The sequence below is a fragment of the Bombina bombina genome, chromosome 5, assembly GCF_027579735.1.
Source record: "Bombina bombina isolate aBomBom1 chromosome 5, aBomBom1.pri, whole genome shotgun sequence".
In the NCBI taxonomy this organism is placed as follows: domain Eukaryota; kingdom Metazoa; phylum Chordata; class Amphibia; order Anura; family Bombinatoridae; genus Bombina; species Bombina bombina.
Genome location: NC_069503.1, coordinates 749027645 through 749050501, shown reverse-complemented (window position 1 = coordinate 749050501; position 22857 = coordinate 749027645). Strand labels below are relative to the sequence as shown.

The window sequence follows — 22857 nt, the reverse complement described above, 5'->3', positions numbered from 1 at the left end:
AAAGATTATGAATCTAAAACCTCTCTTTTGAGATTGAATTCTTCTAATCAACTCTTTATCTCCTTTATTCCTCCTCATGCTCCTGTCACTAATACTTCTATTTCTCGCTGGGTGAAATGGGTTATGAAAGAAGCTGGCATTGATATTTCTATTTTTTCTGCCCATTCTGTTAGAGGTTCAGCTGTTTCCAAAGCTTTTATTAAAGCGGCTCCTTTACAACAAATTCTAATTTCAGCAGATTGGTCTTCAGATTCTATTTTCAAACAGTTTTATTTCAAGCCCATTCATCATCCAGCTACTAATTTATTTTGTTAGTTGCTTTAAACTAGCAAAATAGGAGTCTCTGGTCTTGTAATAAAATTTTGATTATCCTAACTTTGTGAAGGTAGAATCTATATTTTATTAAAGACACAGAGACGAGTATTTTCCCACCCTTCTGTCATTGTACCCTCCCTTTATTTTCACAATATTAATAATTTATTTGATTTCAGTTGTCAATTTATGAGGATCTACTTAAAGGTGGTTTCATTCCTCTCCACTCTTCCCTTCAATCAAGCCATTACAGTTTTCAGAATATCTTCTCCTGGTTCAAAGATTCCTGTTTACCTCGTCCATCTCTTCGTCAAGGAATTAAAAGAAGTTTCTTCATTTCCGGCTGGATTTTGATTCTTCTGTTGGTTTTTCTCCTAATGATGGAACTTTCATCTGTTATTTTAAATTTTTGTTTTTTCAGCATCAGACAAGAAAGAGGAAGTTGGGGAACTTATTGGACAGTTTATGGAAGCTATGACTCATCTTACGTTTTGGTAAACGTACCATAAACAGCTGTTTTTGAACCGTGGGAATTAGAGGCTCTACATATCCCTAACTTAGAACACTGTCAAAAAAATGCTCTAAGAGGAATGTTTTAGTGACATTTTAAGAAAATTATCCCTTCAAAAACACCATTTTGTGGACATTTAAAACAAGTGACATTCAACTTCAAGCTGTTATATATTCACTGTGATCCACATAGCTACACTTTAAGACTGTAATATATCCGCTGCTATTTGAATAGAGGATACTTTCTCTGGAGATTGGTTTTAAATTTTGGACATCCATCCATGGAGTCCATATTTTAGTATTTTTTAGTATTTTTATACCACCAGTGGTCTCCATTTTTATTTTTATTTTATTTTTTTCATTTTGTATGAATGGATTAGTGTGATTGTATTTGCTATGACTGTACTACATTGCATAGAGGAACAAATTATAATATTGTACTTAATAAATTAATAATTTTGAACTTCCATTCTGGTTGATGTTGTTGCTTTTTAGCGCACTTTTTTTGTATATTATATGTATCTTCCCTTTGGAGAGTTGTATAGGCTTTCCTTTTTAAAGTTGCTTACACATCAGGGGGTTGATAGGTTACATACTGTGTTTTTCTTTATTGAATACTCTCTATCTTTCTTGGACATGTTCACACTAAGACATTGTCTGATTCTAAATATAGAAAACACTGATATTACAACACTAGAATGAGAGAATCCAGAGGCTGACATTAATGATATATTAAATGATCTTGAACAAACACTTACCAAAGAACTAAAACATAAAATAGAGGTATCATTTATGCAAAAATATATAGAAAAAAACATTGTACCCAGAGGCCTCCGTTTGAAAAAAGAATGTACTTTTGAACTTCAGAAAGGATTCCCCACCGAATGGTATGAAACTTTAGAAAAAGCATCTATCACACTAATGCAAATTATAATCAAATCACGAAAAAAAACCACTAGAAGAATACACACAAAAAGTTAATGATTTCAAAAATAAACTTCAAGCACACACAAATAATAGCACATATATTGATAGACAAAAAGAAGTAATAAAATCTTTAAATTAACTAAATGATAATATTATAAGTGCGAAACTCAAAAAAGTAACGAGATGAATGTGATTACTCTGAGACAGAGGAAAAGGATTTAGAAACACCAAGAAAAAAAGAAAAAAACACAAGTAAAGAACAAAAAGACACAAAAACACACTTAAAAGTTCTTAAAAAAACAAAAAATATTGAGAAAGGATATAAATCTACCAATAGAGATGAGGAATCAAAAATCAACTATCTTTACAATAGAGAAAATGAAGTTAGAGGAAATTAAATTAGGAATAGGAATATAAATTGGAGATATGACCAAAAGCAGAACTAAACTCCTTGTAAAAATGAAAATTGGAGAAATTACCAACATGATGATTCATACAATTACTATAAAGATAGAGAATATCCAGATAGACATCACATAGATAGAGAATACTATAATCACACATATAATAGAAATAGAGAACACAAAAATCACAATTTAAATTCACATTGGAATACACGTTTATATAGGAGACCAGATAGAGATTATAGAGAAGATAGAGACTGTAGGGGACTGAATATAGACTATAGAGAAGATAGAGACTATAGAAATCATAGAGGTAGAATGAACACTTTAACAGAAGTACTAATCAAAATAGAAAATGGTATCCCAAACAACACAATTGGGAAAAAAAGGAGGGTGGATTACCGCTTAAAAATAGGTTTGATCCCATACAAGATATAAAAGAAAGGGAAGAAGAAAGGAACCCAGAAAGAGCAGGTACCTCAAAGGATTTTTTAGAGTTAGAAAGTAGAGTAAATGTGAAACAAAAAGGAAAAAGAAACAGAGAGGAAACAGAGGAAGAGGAAGGAAAAGAAGAGGACCAAAAGAGGTCAAGGTAGCTAGCACCGCAAAAAGCAATGCTATTTTCAATTTAAGTAACCTTGAATTAAATGAAAAACAAGAGCAAGTCCTTTAAAAAGGTCTATCATTTGCCCCTTCAAAAAAATTAACAAATTTGAAACACTCATCAATAAAAATCAATATATAAGAAAGTTAACCCTAAAAAGGTACTTCATAAAAAATCCCTGTGAGTCAAATGCCAGTGAGAATCAAAAATATATCTACACCACACTCAAAAATAAATCATCATTTTATCCTACTATTGAAGACATTGATAAATTGTTCCAGAATAAAAATCATTACAATGATAATCTATCCAATTTAGAAAGGAAAGCCTTAAAAAAACTAATGGGAGACACTAAGGCCTAGATTTGGAGTTTTGTCGGTAACGAGCCGAAAATCTAACGCCCGCGTTTTTCTGGCTGCACCATAAAAATAACTCTGGTATCGAGAGTCCACATAAAGGCTGCGTTAGGCTCCAAAAAAGGAGCGTAGAGCATTTTTAACGCAGCTTCAACTCTCGATACCAGAGTTGCTTACGGACGCGGCCAGCCTCAAAAACGTGCTCGTGCACGATTCCCCCATAGGAAACAATGGGGCTGTTTGAGCTGAAAAAAAACCAAACACCTGCAAAAAAGCTGCGTTCAGCTCCTAACGCAACCCCATTGTTTGCTATGCGGTAACCCTTCCGACGTCTGCACCTAACACTCTAACATGTACCCCGAGTCTAAACACCCCTAACCTTACACTTATTAACCCCTAATCTGCCGCCCCCGCTATCGCTGACACCTGCATATTATTTTTAACCCCTAATCTGCCGCTCCGTAAACCGCCGCTACTTACATTATCCCTATGTACCCCTAATCTGCTGCCCTAACATCGCCGACCCCTATATTATATTTATTAACCCCTAATCTGCCCCCCACAACGTCGCCTCCACCTGCCTACACTTATTAACCCCTAATCTGACGAGCGGACCTGAGCGCTACTATAATAAAGTTATTAACCCCTAATCCGCCTCACTAACCCTATCATAAATAGTATTAACCCCTAATCTGCCCTCCCTAACATCGCCGACACCTAACTTCAATTATTAACCCCTAATCTGCCGACCGAATCTCGCCGCTATTCTAATAAATGTATTAACCCCTAAAGCTAAGTCTAACCCTAATACTAACACCCCCTAAGTTAAATATAATTTAAATCTAACAAAATTAATTAACTCTTATTAAATAAATTATTCCTATTTAAAGCTAAATACTTACCTGTAAAATAAATCCTAATATAGCTACAATATAAATTATAATTATATTATAGCTATTTTAGGATTTATATTTATTTTACAGGTAACTTTGTATTTATTTTAACCAGGTACAATAGCTATTAAATAGTTAAGAACTATTTAATAGCTAAAATAGTTAAAATAATTACAAATTTACCTGTAAAATAAATCCTAACCTAAGTTACAAATAAACCTAACACTAGACTATCAATAAATTAATTAAACTACCGACAATTACCTACAATTAACCTAACACTACACTATCAATAAATTAATTAAATACAATTGCTACAAATAAATACAATTAAATAAACTAGCTAAAGTACAAAAAATAAAAAAGAACTAAGTTACAAAAAATAAAAAAATATTTACAAACATAAGAAAAATATTACAACAATTTTAAACTAATTACACCTACTCTAAGCCCCCTAATAAAATAACAAAGACCCCCAAAATAAAAAAATGCCCTACCCTATTCTAAATTACTAAAGTTCAAAGCTCTTTTACCTTACCAGCCCTGAACAGGGCCCTTTGCGGGGCATGCCCCAAGAAATACAGCTCTTTTGCCTGTAAAAAAAAACATACAATACCCAAGCCCCCCAACATTACAACCCACCACCCACATACCCCTAATCTAACCCAAACCCCCCTTAAATAAACCTAACACTAAGCCCCTGAAGATCATCCTACCTTGTCTTCACCATACCAGGTTCACCGATCGGTCCAGAAGAGCTCCTCCGATGTCCTGATCCAAGCCCAAGCGGGGGGCTGAAGAGGTCCATGATCCGGCTGAAGTCTTCATCCAAGCGGGGCAGAAGAGTTCTTCCATCCGATTGAAATCTTCATCCAAGCGGCATCCATCCGGAGCGAAGCGGCAGCATCCTGAAGACCTCCACCGCGGAACATCCATCCTGGCCGACGACTGAACGACGAATGACGGTTCCTTTAAATGACGTCATCCAAGATGGCATCCCTCGAATTCCGATTGGCTGATAGGATTCTATCAGCCAATCGGAATTAAGGTAGGAATATTCTGATTGGCTGATGGAATCAGCCAATCAGAATCAAGTTCAATCCGATTGGCTGATCCGATCAGCCAATCAGATTGAGCTCGCATTCTATTGGCTGTTCAGATCAGCCAATAGAATGCAAGCTCAATCTGATTGGCTGATTGGATCAGCCAATCGGATTGAACTTGATTCTGATTGGCTGATTCCATCAGCCAATCAGAATATTCCTACCTTAATTCCGATTGGATGATAGAATCCTATCAGCCAATCGGAATTTCGAGGGACGCCATCTTGGATGACGTCCCTTAAAGGAACCTTCATTCTTCAGTTGGACGTCGCCGGATGAAGATGGGTCCGCGTCGGAGGTCTTCAGGATGGAGCCGGTCATCATCGGATGAAGATAGAAGATGCCGCTTGGATCAAGATGGTTGCCGGTCCGGATCGCCTCTTTTTCCCGGATAGGATGAAGACTTTGGAGCCTCTTCTGGACCTCTTCAGCCACCGGATGATGGATGTCTAGCCCCCGCTTGGGTTGGATGAAGATTTTGGAGCCAGGACGGATCGGTGATACCTGGTGAGGTGAAGACAAGGTAGGATGATCTTCAGGGGCTTAGTGTTAGGTTTATTTAAGGGGGGTTTGGGTTAGATTAGGGGTATGTGGGTGGTGGGTTGTAATGTGGGGGGGGGGGGGGTATTGTATGTTTTTTTTTACAGGCAAAAGAGCTGAATTTCTTGGGGCATGCCCCGCAAAGGGCCCTGTTCAGGGCTGGTAAGGTAAAAGAGCTTTGAAATGTAGTAATTTAGAATAGGGTAGGGCATTTTTTTATTTTGGGGGTCTTTGTTATTTTATTAGTGGGCTTAGAGTAGGTGTAATTAGTTTAAAATTGTTGTAATATTTTTCTTATGTTTGTAAATATTTTTTTATTTTTTGTAACTTAGTTCTTTTTTATTTTTTGTACTTTAGTTAGTTTATTTCATTGTAGTTATTTGTAGATATTGTATTTAATTAATTTATTGATAGTGTAGTGTTAGGTTTAATTGTATGTAATTGTAGGTATTGTATTTAATTAATTTAATGATAGTATAGTGTTAGGTTTAATTGTAACTTAGGTTAGGATTTATTTTACAGGTAATTTTGTTATTATTTTAACTAGGTAACTATTAAAGAGTTCTTAACTATTTAATAGCTATTGTACCTGGTTAAAATAATTACAAAGTTGCCTGTAAAATAAATATAAATCCTAAAATAGCTACAATGTAATTATAATTTATATTGTAGCTATATTAGGATTTATTTTACAGGTAAGTATTTAGCTTTAAATAGGAATAATTTAGATTTAAATTATATTTAACTTAGGGGGGTGTTAGTGTTAGGGTTAGACATAGCTTTAGGGGTTAATACATTTATTAGAATAGCGGTGATCTCCGGTCGGCAGATTAGGGGTTAATAATTGAAGTTAGGTGTCGGCGATGTTAGGGAGGGCAGATTAGGGGTTAATACTATTTATTATAGGGTTAGTGAGGCGGATTAGGGGTTAATAACTTTATTATAGTAGCGCTCAGGTCCGGTCGGCAGATTAGGGGTTAATAAGTGTAGGCAGGTGGAGGCGACGTTGTGGGGGTCAGATTAGGGGTTAATAAATATAATATAGGGGTCGGCGGTGTTAGGGGCAGCAGATTAGGGGTATATAGGGATAATGTAGCTGGCGGCGGCGTGCGGACGGCAGATTAGGGGTTAATAAGTGTAGGTAGCTGGCGGCGACATTGTGGGGGGCAGATTAGGGGTTAATAAATATAATACAGGGGTCGGCGGTGTTAGGGGCAGCAGATTAGGGGTACATAAGGATAACGTAGGTGGCGGTCGGCAGATTAGGGGTTAAAAAAATTTAATCGAGTGGCGGCGATGTGGGGGGACCTCGGTTTAGGGGTACATAGGTAGTTTATGGGTGTTAGTGTACTTTAGAGTACAGTAGTTAAGAGCTTTATAAACCGGCGTTAGCCCAGAAAGCTCTTAACTACTGACTTTTTTCCTGCGGCTGGAGTTTTGTCGTTAGATGTCTAACGCTCACTTCAGAAACGACTCTAAATACCGGAGTTAGAAAGATCCCATTGAAAAGATAGGATACGCAATTGACATAAGGGGATCTGCGGTATGGAAAAGTTGCGGCTGAAAAGTGAGCGTTAGACCCTATTTTGAGTGACTCTAAATACCGGCGGTAGCCTAAAACCAGCGTTAGGAGCCTCTAATGCTGGTTTTCACGGCTACCGCCAAACTCCAAATCTAGGCCTATGGTTGTATACAGATCTGCGGACAAAGGCGGAGGTATAGTTGTCCAAAATAAACCAGATTATTTATAACTTGTTAAATGATATAGACACATAAACTTTTGACATTTAATCCAACAAATGTGTATAAACAAGAACTTTGGCAGCTGTTAATAACAGCTAAACAAGAAGGAATCCTTAATCAGGATTCATTCAAATATGTACAGGAAATCCATCCTAAGATTGCATGTTTTTATCACCTCCCGAAGATACACAAAAATCTAACTCAACCTCCAGGGAGACCCATCGTGTCAGGCATTGGGTCTCTCTGTGATAATCTCTCAAAATATATAGACTACTTCCTCCAACCACTAGTCAAAAACACTAAAGCCTGTTTGAGAGACACTTTGGATGTTATAAATAAATATGAAGGAATAGAGGGGAGAAGCGATTACTATTGGGTAACATGCGATGTATGAGCATTGTACACTAGCATCCCCCTTGAGAAAGGAGTATCTGTAATAAGAGAAGAATGCTCCAAAGGTGAATTGGATGCAGCTCAGATAGAGTTTATTGTGAATTGTATTCATTTTATTCTCACTCACAATTATTCTTTATTTGAAGGTAAATTCTATAAACAAATTTGGGGCACAGCGATGGGGACAACATTTGCCCCATCCTATGCCAATTTGTTTATGTCCAATTTTGAGAGTAATACAATTTGGAAGTATAATCCCTTTATATCAAATATAGTATATTACCATTGATTTATCAATGATATTATAATGATTTGGCAAGGAGCTTCTAGTGACATTGACAAATTAATGGAACACATAAACACTAATGTTTATAATCTTAAATTTACGCATCAATTTTGACAGGACAAAATTGACTTTTTGGATCTTACACTATTCAATGATAGGGAATATAATAAGGTAGCAGTTAAACATTTTAGAAAAGCACAGACAGGAGTGGCCTGTTAAATGCTCACAGTGGACACCTTAAGAAATGGAAAGACAACATTCCCCTAGGGCAATATCAGCATATTAAACGTAACTGTGCGAAAACAGATTACACTGTAGAGGCAGTGGCACTGACTTCTAAATTTGAAGAAAAAGGCTATAATAAATACTTACTAAGATCCACTAAACAAAGAGTTGAAATCCTTGATTGAGCAACCAAAAAATGGAACAAGTAAAGCTTTGAGTCAAAATAGCCAGAATACTAATCCTAAATTTATAACCAAATTTAATAGTGAGCACCATAAAATTAAAAATATTATGAGAAAACATTGGCAAGTTTTAAGACTAGATCCCGTATTGAAACAATGTATAGGTGAAAACCCTGAGGTTCTCTTTAGGAAAAACAGGGATCTTAAAAGTATACTTGCACCAACTAAATTGAGGGGCAATAAGGGATTAAGTAGAGATTTAGTACAATGGGGGGAGCTAGTACTGGTACATATAAGTGCAAAACTAGTGACTGTGTTATGTGCCCTCATTTAAACAAAGGGAATAATACGTTTTATAGTTCAGATGGCTCTAAAGAATTTTAGGTTAAAAGCAGATGCATGTATGAGTACCTATGAAGTGTAAAGTTAAGGGTAGGGAAAAAGTGGGACAAAAAGAGGGGTTTGTAGCACTCACATTCCTATTAAAGTAGGAATCCTGATTAAAATAGGAATCAGAGGTGGGAATACCGAGGACATACTTCTTAAGAAGGAAGCCAAATGGATTTTCAGACTTAACACAGTAATGCCATTTGGTATGAACGAATACAACAATTTTTGGGTGTACTTATAATATGTTAGAAAATAGTAGAGCATATGGTACGAAACTTATTTTTAAATCTGAGAATACTTTAAACTAGTAGTACCATTTTGTCTTTAACATATCAACAATACATAATTAGTACACCCTGAAAATATGTGCACCCAGAATAGGGGTAATATCTGAGTATTTTATGATACAGGTTCATAAGTTGATCATACAATTATACCTGGGATATTCTAAATACATTAGATCACCCCCTTATGTGTATACTACTCTCAAACACCTTAGTTACATGGCTGTGTTTTTTACAGTGATATAGAGAGCATTTGGCGACTAAATGTTTAATTATATCTCACTGTAACATCTGTATACACAATAAGTTGTTTCAATAGGTGCACATTTAAGAATGTATTGTCACCTCCTTCATTAACCCATTCATGTTTTACTTCAAGCATATCTGAACCTTCTCCCATTTTAGAGCATGATCCCCTTCTCCAGTACATTGTCCTTAAGAAATAAAAATATTTAGACTATGACTTGTTAACCTTGTATATACAACTTATCTCAGTCTTCATGAATAAGAGATGTAGGTAAAAATTCTCTATCTAGTGGGGCATCACATATATCATTAGGAGATGGTTATATCCGTCCAATGGTATTAGAAATTGGCCATGCACATTTTTATATCTGAGATAATCGGATTAGATAATGAGTATAATCGAAATACATACTATACTTTATTTTTGACTATGTGTTTAACATGTTTAACAATACATTATTTTTGAATGGTATTAGAAATTGGCCATGCACATTTTTATATCTAAGATAATCGGATTAGATAATGAGTATAATCGAAATACATACTATACTTTATTTATTTTTGACTATGTGTTTAACATGTTTAACAAGACATTATTTTTGAATGAGACCGTGTAACAATATATTTATATTTTTATTGTAACCTGATGAAACATACACTGTCTCGTGAGTGACAGAAGTATCCAAAGAATGGGCATGTCTATAAATAGAGCCAACATATACACGCTAAATAACATAACTATGGCTCGCTACTTGGCGAAGTTAAGTAATGAATGGTTAACAAGTACAGCTCTAGACCGGATGACGATAAAAACTATATTAATGTGAGCAGATTGTTTACACACTCATACATGAAAAGCTGACCTGTCAAAATGAAGGGTGGATTTATTTATATATAACAAAGGCGTGTTCATAGAGATACTAACCAATGAATTCATGGCTCTTCCTATGTTTCATTCAAATGTATGTCGTTATTTGTTCTTAGGATGGATTATGTACATGAGTGTTTTGGTGTTTCAATCGAAACTCTGATTCTGATTACACAGAAACTAGATGCCTTCAATTGTATCTGACAGAACGAACATGGACCCGCTAAAGCACGTTATGGCATAAAAGAAGGAAGCGGGGTTTGCGCGCTGCATTTGGAGAGACAGACACACGTCCAATATTGCATCTATAGTCTGTAATCTGGTGAAGCTGATCTGTGACATATATTACTAACATACACAATTTATAATATGTGATTAGGTCATATATACATTCCCACTTGTAAAATTGGATTGTCAAAACAGGCGTTTATACAATAGGGTGTTAACTCATACACGCCTACCAATGAAGTAACGACCGGTCTTTGGGCTAAACCAATCAGGAACAAGGTATTAGATTGATACCTCTATCTTAAGCACACTGTGGTGTGCCGTGGAGACTTTGTATGTATACAAGTGTAGGAATGCTCTTAGGTGAAACTATGATTTCGATCTCTTTATCTATGAGTGTGTGCCTATAACATAGTAATAATTTGTTGAACAACAAACACGGATCTGTTGAGGCATATTACACCTGACACAAGGGAGGCGGGTTTGCGTGACCCAACACCCTGATTGGCATATAACAGGGGTGTGTAATTGACAGGATTCAGATTGGCCAAGTATAATATGGGTGGGGTATAAATAGAAGCCGCTCTCGGTCATTTGGCTTGATAACTTTTGCAGTAAACATTGAGAAAGGCCGACTCCATGGCCGAAACGCGTTTGGGGTTCCCTGAACCCATTAGGTCCCTTGTAACTTAGGGAATCTATCTGTCTTTTTATCTAGCCATACATACCAATTCACTGCCTTGGGGTTTTGCTCCTGTCACCTGAAGCCGACGTATCCAGCTATCGGCCAGGAATACAGGGGGGCATATACCGCAGGGCTTTGGTACGTTTTCTGGCTTAGCTCATTAGTGTGTTTTTATCCCACTATCTATCTTTGCACTATATTGTGTTTAGGGGAATGTGTGGTCCCCACCAGTTTTTTAAATTAACCAAATAAACTTTTATTGTTTTTATTACCCATCATTATTACTCTATCCACTGTTTAGATACAGGGTGTTACTTTAATAGGAATGTGAGTGCTACAAACCCCTCTTTTTGTCCCACTTTTTCCCTACCCTTAACTTTAGTTTAACCATTAGGGACAGCACCAAGGTTACCCATACCTTTTGTAATTCCTAATATCAAAAGCACTGTGCCAGTTTTTTGCTCTCTATTTTCTAATACCTATGTAGTGTACCAGTAGAAATGTAAGTGTAACCTTATCTATATAGGGCGCACTAAAAGAAAGGTAAAATATAGATTTAAAGAACATTTGACTAATATAGAAAAGGGTCTTGATACACATAGTGTACCTGTACATTTTAAAATTGCGCACAGTAATGATATTAAGGACCTAGAAGTTAAAGTAATAGAGTGGGTTCCCCTAATATTTGGGACACTAATAGACTCCTTAAACTCAGACAAAGGGAGACTTATTGAATAAAATAATTAGATTGTCTTCAACCTAAAGGGTTAAATGTGGATTTAGATATTCAATAATTTTAAATATAATATATTCTAAATAGCGATTATCAAATTTTATATATAGGAATTTTAAAGTGTTTTTATAATTTTATATGTATGATTTTTTTAAGGCACAATATATAATATGTAGTATGAAATTGGTTATTTTAGTGGAAAGATTAATATTAATATTATGTTAAGAATATTTTAATATTTATTATATAATATATGAATTTTATATTTATATATTTTAAATACATTTTCTATGTCTGTTTATGACATATTATAAGTTATGAATTACCATAATTTATGTTGATTCATGTTGATTAGTTTTTCAGGCAATATGAGCCAGTAGGTAAAAGCTGTTCACATGTACTATGCATCACGTTGAGGAATGGGTTAATCTAGCACCTGTTGATGTAATAGCCTATTTAAGGAGCATTCCCCATCAGGTATATCACTCTTGAAAAAGATTGTAGTATAGAAACGAAACGTACATAGAGTGAGTTAAATTACAGAGGTCTCAGGGAGGCTACCAGGTTCACATTATAGTGATCGTACTGGTGAGCTGAGAGATCCTAGTTTTTGTGATTAATTTGCATCTTAAACTTGCTGTATACATAGCATGTTGTATTGTATCCCTATCTGTTACACATTCAACTGTGGTCTCCTGCACGAACTGTGTGTGAAGTACGATTGTACTTATCTTCCTAGTCAACACAGAAAGAGGCAGATCCATCAGACGCTGAAGCAAGCTTCATGGTTGTATACAACCGATGTGCACTTTTAAACTGTTCCTTTTATGAGTAGCACTCTGGGAAGGGGCTATAAAATACATTTGTTTTAATCATCTACACTCGGATGTGTGTTGCGCTTTTCTACTCCTTTTTCCTTGTAGATAATATTAAACTATTTGAAAATAAAGTCAAGAAAGATCTAGAGAAATATAAAAATAAAGACATTACATTTAATTTAACAAAGGAAGAATATAACACTCTTAAAGACCTCAAAGAGAACAAAGATATCATGATAAAAAAAGCAGACAAGGGGGGAGGGATTGTCATCATGAACACCAATGACTATTTAAAGGAAGCTAGAAGAATTCTGGGAGATAAGGAAACCTATAAAAAACTTTTTATCAAACCCTATAGAGAAACAAAAGAAAGAATTAAATACCGTAATCCAAGAAGCCTCAAATAAGAACCTTATTAATAGGAAAGAAAAAATGTTTTTAATTATAGAATATCCAAGGACACTGATTTTTTATTTCCTGCCCAAAATACATAAGACCTTAAAAAACCCAACAGGCAGGCCAATTATATTGGACATAGATTATTTGACAAAAAATCTATCAAAGTATATAGATCAATTTCTACAGGAATATATTAAACATCTCCCTTCATATTTAAGAGATTCAACTCCCTTTCTGAAAGAAATAGAGAATGTAAAATGGGAGGAAAACTATATTATGGCCACAAGTGATAACACATCACTGTACACCTGTATTGATAATAAATTGGGACAAAGTGCAATAAAACATTTCTTAGATAAAGATCCAAAAATGCTAAAAGAACAAGCAGACTTCATTATTAAATGCATAGATTTTATTTTAATAAACAATTGTTAGGGTGCCAGGAATCAGACTGAGATGAGAAGTGCAAAAATAATCACACCTTTATTAATTACAAAAAATAATAAAAAGTCCACAAGTCAAATAACAAGCCAGTAGTCAAAACCAGAGCTGGTAGTCAGACGAGCCGAGTCAGGAGCCAAAGCGAATAGTCAGACGAGCCGGAATCAGGAACAAGGAAAACAGCAGAGTCAGGAACAAGCCAGGGATCAGGAACCAGAAAGGATGTCAGGCAGCCAGGTAATAGACAGGAACTCTCACAGACAGGTCTGAGACAACGCAAAGGCAAAGCATACTGAACAGAGGCCCTTTAAATAATAAGTGATCACATTATCACATACCCAGGGGAGGTTAGCATAGCCTTTAAGGCTCACTATTCCACCAAAGCAAGGGATACAATATCTCTCCCACTTAAAAGCTCTGTTAGTGGACAGATACCCGAGTGACTATATACATTTGCGGACATTTGGTTGCTTTTATACATTTTATGTGTTTTAATAAATATCTTTGTACTTGAAGCAGCAGTTTGCGGTTGGGATATACTGGAGACCTGGCAGTATAAAACCAGGTGTGCAACTGTACCTAGAGCCTGGCTGGCTCAAAAAAGTGTGAGTAACCATTTGGCGGGACCACTATTGTGAAGAAAATTTCTCTTTTGCACTATATTTTTCCTTTTTTTGTTTTTGAGGCAAGAAATCGATGGGAGTCCTCCTCGGTTCCAATGATACAAGCGATCACATATATCTTTATACACTATATATTTTTACATTATTTTTGTTTATTATTTAGTCTATCACTTTTTTTTGTTTCAAGTATATATCCTGATCTGAACCCAATCGAACACCTAGGGGGAATTCTGAAGAGACAAGTTGAGCATTACTCTCCATCCAGCATCCAGGCTCTAAAAGAGTTTGTTCTTGAAGAATGGAAAAAGATAGATGTTGCAATATGTCGCCAGCTTGTTCATTCCATTCCTAGAAGACTTGCAGCTGTCCTTACAAATCATGGAGGTCATACAAAATACTAGATGTAGTAGTTTTTGTTATGGGGTGTATTCATTTGTGCATCACCTACTTTGAGTAAACCTGAAGATTTTGTAATCTAAGTTATATTTAATGAGCTAAACAAATGTTCTATAAAATTCAGTTTTGTCAACATTCTGGAAATTGTTTTGTGTTCATTGAGATATTGATTTTGAAAGGAAAATTTCCTTCATTTTCTTCGCAGCAAAACTCTTTTTTTTTCCTAACATCACATTTAGCGTTTTCATTATAAAACCTATGATTTACATATTATATAGACACTACATACAATATTGCTTATTTGAGTCCACAAAACATATATTTCTTTTGTGTGCTATCATTTCTGGTGCAGCAAGTAAGAATTTTGAGTTTTATTACCCCCTCTATTAGGTAATCATTTTCTCTCTGTCAGTGAATCCTGACTTAGGATTTGCTAAGGTTCTAGCCCATCATCTGCTTTTGACTGAGCCCAAATGGACTGTTCTCAAAAAATGTAGTTATTTTGCTATTTTGTGATTATTTTTTCATTTTTGTGGTTCAAATCAGCCAATAGGATTTCAGTAGCTCTCATCCTATTGGCTGATTTGAATTTGAAGAATCAAATCAGCCAATAGGAATGCAAGGGACACCATATTTAATCACGTACCTTGAATTCACTATTCAGTGTATGGCGGCGATCGTACGAAGAGGATCTTCCATGCGCCATGCTCTGCGGTCGCCAGTCTTTATTTCTGCGGTCACCGGTCTTCCGTTCTGCGCTCCTGGATGAAGATAGAAGAGGTTGCCGCTTGGAAGAAGACTTCACCGGTGGACTTCAGGAACCGTGAGTACCTATCAGGGGGTTAGAGTTAGGCTTTTTATTTTTTTATATTTCTTTTTTTTTTTTTAGATTAGGGATTTGGGAGCTGGAAAAGAGCTAAATGCCCTTTTAAGGGAAGTAAAAGAGCTGAATGCTCCTTTATGGGCAATGCCCATACAAATGTCCCTTTAGGGGCAATGAGTAGTTTAGGATTTTTTAGTGTTAGTTTTTTTTTGGGGGGGGTTTACTGTTAGGGGAACTTAGTTTTTTTTAAAGGTAAAAGAGCTGTTTAACTTAGGGCAATGTCCTACAAAAGGTCCTTTTAAGGGCTATTGGTAGTTTAGTAATAGAATAGGGGTGTTTTTATTTGGGGGGGTATTTTCATAGGGATTTGGTTTAATTTGTTTATTTTTAAAATTTTGTTTATTATTTTATGTAATGTTAGACTTTTTTTATTTTCTGTAATTTTAGATTAATTTAAACTTAGTTTTTATTTTTAAAGTAATGTTAGTTTTTTTTATTTTAATTGTAATTTAGGATTATTTTAATTTATGTAATTGGGTTAATTTAGGGGGGTGTTAGGTTAGGGGGCTTAGTGATTAGTTATTTGCGTTGGGGGGTTTGACGATTTAGGGGTTAATAGATTTATTAGGTTAATTGTGATGTGGGTTATTGGCGGTTTAGGGGTTAATAGATTTATTAGGTTGTGATGTGGGTTATTGGAGGATTAGGGGTTAATAGTTTAAATAGATACTTTGCGATGTAGGGGCATTACGGATTAGGGGTTAATAGTTTAAATAGATGGTTTGCGTTGTGGGGAATTGCAGATTAGGGGTTAATAGTTTTAATAGCTAGTTTGCATTGTGGGGCATGGCGGTTTAGAGGGTAATACATTTATTATAAGTTGCGATGTGGGGGGGATGGCGGATAGCGGATAGAGGGGTTTTGACGTGTCAGGTTAGATTTCAATGGGAAAAATGTCTCAAAGAGACACCTAGTTGAGCTTGGTGTTATTTTTGTTAATGTATCGGTAGCCTCCAACAGTATATTTACAGTTTGCATGGGCATTGGAAACCGGGTATAATTTAAAGATTAGCGGCTTTCTATACTTTGTATGGGACACGATAATGTTTTCGGCAGCAGGAGTCCGGTTGCCGAAATTGGGTTATAACAGGCCGTTGGAAGCAGTCGATAAACGATATTGCTTCCAACAGCATATTTATCGGTTTGCGAATGCACGCAAACGGAATTACAACTCAATGGAAGCGAGCTCTGAGTCCTCTTTCTGTTCTTTTGCTCATACACAGATTTTATATAGATCTTTTGATGGATTGGAATGGTATAGAAAAATTATAAATTCTTCCGTATTCTTGTATTGAATGAAAATGATATATAAATACTATTTTGAGCATTAATAAAGACATGCATCATTTTTATGCCAACCTTTTTTTTTTTCTTTTGCTTAGCCACAAAAACACTAATGTTTAGCCTTAAAACTAAAAGGGAACAAAATAAGTCACAAGCATAGATTACCTGACATTATTTTCCTTTGGTATTAAAGGGACTGGAAACCCCAAAATTTTCTTTCACGATTTGGATAGAACTTTCTATTTTAAACAACTTTACAATTTACTTACATTATCAAAATTGCTTCGTTCTCTTCTTATCCTTTGCTGAAGTAGCAGAATTGCACTACTGGCAGCAAGATGAACACTCAACATCACCAGAAAATATGGAGCCATAGGATTAAGGAAGCTACAATAGGATACCATCCATCTAAAGGATGGAAGGGTAAAACTTAAGTTTTAATATGTGAAAATTAAAACATATTGAAATAAAACCACAGTGTGATAGACTGAGTGGATAGCTGGTAAGGGTAGAAACCCAGTGGATGAATATCTCTGAGAATAAAGGTGAATACCCTTGATTAACAAATAATCAGGGACCTAACCTAAAGGGTATATTGTCAGTACAGGATAATTATAAGGTCCACTGAATACAGCTGCCTGTGTTAGAGTAGTGGAACTATGGACTTCAGTAGTTGTCCCCAGGAGTGGGGGAACTGTCCCTAAAAAGTCAGTAGGGTCCTGCACTAAATTCTAGGGCCTAGATTTAGAGTTGGGTGGTAGCCGTCAAAACCAGCCGTCAAAACGCTGGTTTTGGGCTACCGCCGGTATTTGGAGTCAGTCAGGAAAGGGTCTAACGCTCATTTTCCAGCCGTGACTTTTCCATACCGCAGATCCCCTTACGTCAATTGCGTATCCTATCTTTTCAATGGGATCTTCCTAACGCCGGTATTTAGAGTCGTGTCTGAAGTGAGCGTTAGAAATCTAACAACAAAACTCCAGCCGCAGAAAAAAGTCAGTAGTTAAGAGCTTTCTGGGCTAACGCCGGTTTATAAAGCTCTTAACTACTGTGCTCTAAAGTACACTAACACCCATAAACTACCTATACACCCCTAAACCGAGGTCCCCCCACATCGCCGCCACTCGATTAAAATTTTTTAACCCCTGCCGACCGCCACCTACATTATTCTTATGTACCCCTAATCTGCTGCCCCTAACACCGCCGACCCCTATATTATATTTATTAACCCCTAACCTGCCCCCCACAACGTCGCCGCCAGCTACCTACAATAATTAACCCCTAATCTGCTGACCGCAAAGCGCCGCCACTTATGTTATCCTTATGTACCCCTAATCTGCTGCCCCTAACACCGCCGACCCCTATATTATATTTATTAACCCCTAATCTGCCCCCCCAACGTCGCCTCCACCTGCCTACACTTATTAACCCCTAATCTGCCGAGCGGACCACACCGCTACTATAATAAAGTTATTAACCCCTAATCCGCCTCACTCCCGCCTCAATAACCCTATAATAAATAGTATTAACCCCTAATCTGCCCTCCCTAACATCGCCGACACCTAACTTCAATTATTAACCCCTAATCTGCCGACCGAATCTCGCCGCTACTGTAATAAATGGATTAACCCCTAAAGCTAAGTCTAACCCTAACCCTAACACCCCCCTAAATTAAATATAATTTTATTCTAACTAAATAAATTAACTCTTATTAAATAAATTATTCCTATTTAAAGCTAAATACTTACCTGTAAAATAAACCCTAATATAGCTACAATATAAATTATAATTATATTATAGCTATTTTAGGATTTATATTTATTTTACAGGTAACTTTGTATTTATTTTAACCAGGTACAATAGCTATTAAATAGTTAAGAACTATTTAATAGGTAAAATAGTTAAAATAATTACAAAATTACCTGTAAAATAAATCCTAACCTAAGTTACAATTAAACCTAACACTACACTATCAATAAATTAATTAAATAAAATACCTACAATTATCTACAATTAAACCTAACACTACACTATCAATAAATTAATTAAATACAATATCTACAAATAAATACAATTAAATAAACTAACTAAAGTACAAAAAATAAAAAAGAACTAAGTTACAAAAAATAAAAAAATATTTACAAACATTAGAAAAATATTACAACAATTTTAAACTAATTACACCTACTCTAAGCCCCCTAATAAAATAACAAAGACCCCCAAAATAAAAAAATGCCCTACCCTATTCTAAATTACAAAAGTTCAAAGCTCTTTTACCTTACCAGCCCTTAAAAGGGCCCTTTGCGGCGCATGCCCCAAAGAATTCAGCTCTTTTGCCTGTAAAAAAAAACATACAATACCCCTCCCCCAACATTACAACCCACCACCCACATACCCCTAATCTAACCCAAACCCCCCTTAAATAAACCTAACACTAAGCCCCTGAAGATCTTCCTACCTTATCTTCACCATACCAGGTATCACCGATCGTTCCAGGTTCCAAAATCTTCATCCAAGCCCAAGCGGGGGCTGGCGATCCATAATCCGGCGGCTGAAGAGGTCCAGAAGAGGCTCCGAAGTCTTCATCCTATCCGGGAAGAAGAAGCGATCCGGACCGGCAACCATCTTGATCCAAGCGGCATCTTCTATCTTCATCCAATGACGACCGGCTCCATCTTGAAGACCTCCACCGCGGACCCATCTTCTTCTTCCGACGACTTCCCAACGAATGACGGTTCCTTTAAGGGACGTCATCCAAGATGGCGTCCCTCGAATTCACTATTTGAAATATAGTACAAACTGCTATTGGGAGGTGATATTCTCTTATATTAGTCCTCAGTGCTTAGTGCCGAAGGGTACTAATAGAGTATTATTATTATACCAACTGTACACCATCAAGATAACTAGCAAACCTAGAATTTAGTGCAGGACCCTACTGACTTTTTAGGGACAGTTCCCCCACTCATGGGGACAACTACTCTAACACAGGCAGCTGTATTCATTGCACCTTATAATTATCCTGTACTGACAATATACCCTTTAGGTTAGGCCCCTGATTATTTGTTACTCAAGGGTATTCACCTTTATTCTAAGAGATATTCATCCACTGGGTTTCTACCCTTACCAGCTATCCACTCAGTCTATCACACTGTGGTTTTATTTCAATATGTTTTAATTTTCACATATTAAAACTTAAGTTTTACCCTTCCATCATTTAGTTGGATGGTACCCTAGTGTAGCTTCCTTAATCCTATGGCTCCATATTTTCCAGTGATGTTGAGTGCTATTCATGTACATACTTTTCAATTGCCATGCAGTTGAATCTTTCTGTCTGCTCCCTCCATATATACAGCACCGCGGTCCCCCCTAACATACATTACTTTACTCTTTCTCCCCTGTATTCCCAGGGGCATTGGATATAGGGTTATTGGGACACATCCCCTGTAGTGCCATTGTTATTTCTTCTTGCCCTTCTAGCAAGATGAACACATCTAGTCATACAATCACAAAAGACAAATGTGTGCAACACCAATCAGCAGCAGCTCCCACTAGTGTAGGATATGTGTGTATTCTTTCTCAACAAGGGATACCAAGAGAACAAAGATCGTTTCAAAATAGAAGTGAATTTAAAAGTGTCTTAAAATTACTTGCTTGAATCATGGAAGTTTAATGTTGACTTTTCTATCCCTTTAAGAGACTTTTGTGAACAGCACCATCTTGTGGCCAACATTCCTATTAAAGTACACAAGCATCCACCATTGTGTGGCCTAGTAGTGAAATGATTATACTGCTTTAGGATAACGTTCATGCAGAGCACTGCATGTAAAATGTTTAAATAGTTATACAGCATTCAAATCTACTATGTATGGTGGATACTAATTCTATAAATATGTATTTATGTATGCTTTAGTGTATATTTCCAGTCACTTCTTCAGCCATTTTCTACACTCATTAGGTTCAATTTAGCAAGCTGCAAATATTTATCTTCCTGAATTGACTCACCCAGGATGAATGACAAACACAACTTTGTGAGAACAGGGGCTGGGGTGACACTTGTGCAAATGATAGATGCTTTTGGCAGAACTGGTCACAAATATTGATGGACAAGTTCCCTCACTAGGAACATTGATTACCTACAGATGGATAATTGGAGCCTATTCCATTCTAAATCAATTTAATTTAAATACTTTATAATTCAAAATTAAACTTTAGCGAAAAGCCAACAAAATGCCAGAAAGGGAAAAGGCAATAACACCTACTCAGAATTTCAAATAAGCAGTAGATTTTTTTCTGACACATTTATTTTTTCTCCCATTTTCTGGCCCCCTGTATCATGTGACAGACTTCAGCCAATCTCAGACTAGTATACATATACCCTGTGAACTTGTGCACATGCTCAGAAGGATCTTGTTCCCTAGAAAGTGTAAATATTAAAAGACTGTGCAAAATTTGATAATGGAAATAAATTGCAAAGTGTCTTAAAACTGCATCATCTTTCTGAATCATAAAAGTTTATTTTGACTTCAGTATCCCTTTAAAGTGATGGTAATTTTTCCTAGTTAAAATCATCTAATCTTCTTAAACCTATCTAGTAGGTATTAGACACTATATTTTTTAATTAAAATGTATTATATTTAGTTCATAAATTTTCATTTTAACTTATCCGTTCCTTGATTTGTATGCTCCGCCCCCTCTACTTCCTTCTATTCTAACAGTTATTTATATCACAGCTCCATTCGCAATAGAAATATTGCTGACGCAGTGATGACCTATTCTCATTCCTTAGCGCATGCTCTCTTGAAAGCATCCGGCTATAAAGTAAACAATGAGTCATGCGATTTATTGTTGACATAGTAAGCCGTGACAAACAAACTAGACGAATTGCGCATGTGCAATGCTTATTTTTACGCTTTGGACAATACAATGAATCCATGATTAGATTCATTGTATATCTCCTGAGCAGTGAGAAGCGTCTTTGTCTTTTTCTGCAGCCCACAGTTATATTTATGCGAGTAAGGAACGATCAGAAGATGCATGACGTCATTAACGCATGCACAAAGGAATTTAATTTTTTTGCTAAACTATGCGAAAATGCCAAAACGCCATAGATTTAATTGGACCACGCAATTATCGTCATTTAAAAAAAAAATGTCTTTTGTCTCGGGGCTGTCGGCGGATAGCAATAAAAAGTAGCTTTTGCGTTAAAAATAAAGGTATTAATAGTGAAAATTGTAATTTTTCATGACTTAAACTCATGTTTATTTTTATTTTAGGATTGTATGAGAAGTAGACATTGCTTTCAGTTTACCATCACTTTAATTGTAAAGAGGAGTTGGATTGTAATTAAATAATAATACTATAATTAAATATGTTATATTATAATCTTAAAGTGTTTTATGTTTTTATGTCCCTTTAATGCTTCAATGTTTTTTTTAAAGAATATTATAATATCCATTAAAAAACATAGACGATGAAACGAGGTAAGAACATAATATGATTAACACTATTCATTTCTATCTATTTCAGAACTTACAGAAAAGAAGATAATGTAACCTAATCTCAGATAATGGAGAATCCTGCACTTTAATATTTTTCTCAAATAAATGAATGTTCAAAACATGTTTATTTTGTTTTTTGGCACTTTTGTTTTTATAATGTATGTAAATCATTTGAATTTACTCATAAAACATAAACATCCTAAACACACTATAACTGGATATCTGACAAGAATTGGAGAGTATTAGTTGACATATTTCTGTTGTACTCTATTTGAAGAAGGGGTTTAACAGTTTTTTGGTGTTTTTTTCTACAAAATGTTCAGTTAGAGTCTATAGGAATTTGTAGACAAAACAATTGATAGTCTTTTCAATTAGAATATATTATTATGATGGGGCTAGAATCTCTATAGGACCAATGACAAGGGACAGTTTTGAGTTTTTTCAACATTATTAAAAGCTACTTTATTTGGAAATGATAGAAGAGAAAATCTCAAGTCTTAAGTCACACATTTAATGAGTATTTCAATAGTATCTCGAACAACTCTCCTAGGTATCTATTGTCACTGGTCTGGTCTCACAATGGTTTAGAACATTCTGACTGCTTGG

The 22857-nt window shown here is 35.7% G+C and overlaps 1 protein-coding gene across 3 annotated transcripts in view; it reads left to right on the top strand.

Annotated features, from left to right (window-relative positions):
• LOC128660792 (cytidine monophosphate-N-acetylneuraminic acid hydroxylase-like) overlaps positions 1–22372 on the top strand; it is a 301003-nt gene extending 278631 nt beyond the window's left edge. For 2 of the 3 annotated variants that reach the window (XM_053714812.1, XM_053714814.1), the window contains exon 16: positions 22280–22372. The gene's annotated coding sequence lies outside the window, so the exon portion shown is untranslated. Of the gene's footprint in view, positions 1–491; positions 1290–22279 lie in introns of those variants that run through there. The other variant, XM_053714813.1, reaches the window with a different exon arrangement.
• Positions 22373–22857: the final 485 nt, after the last annotated feature.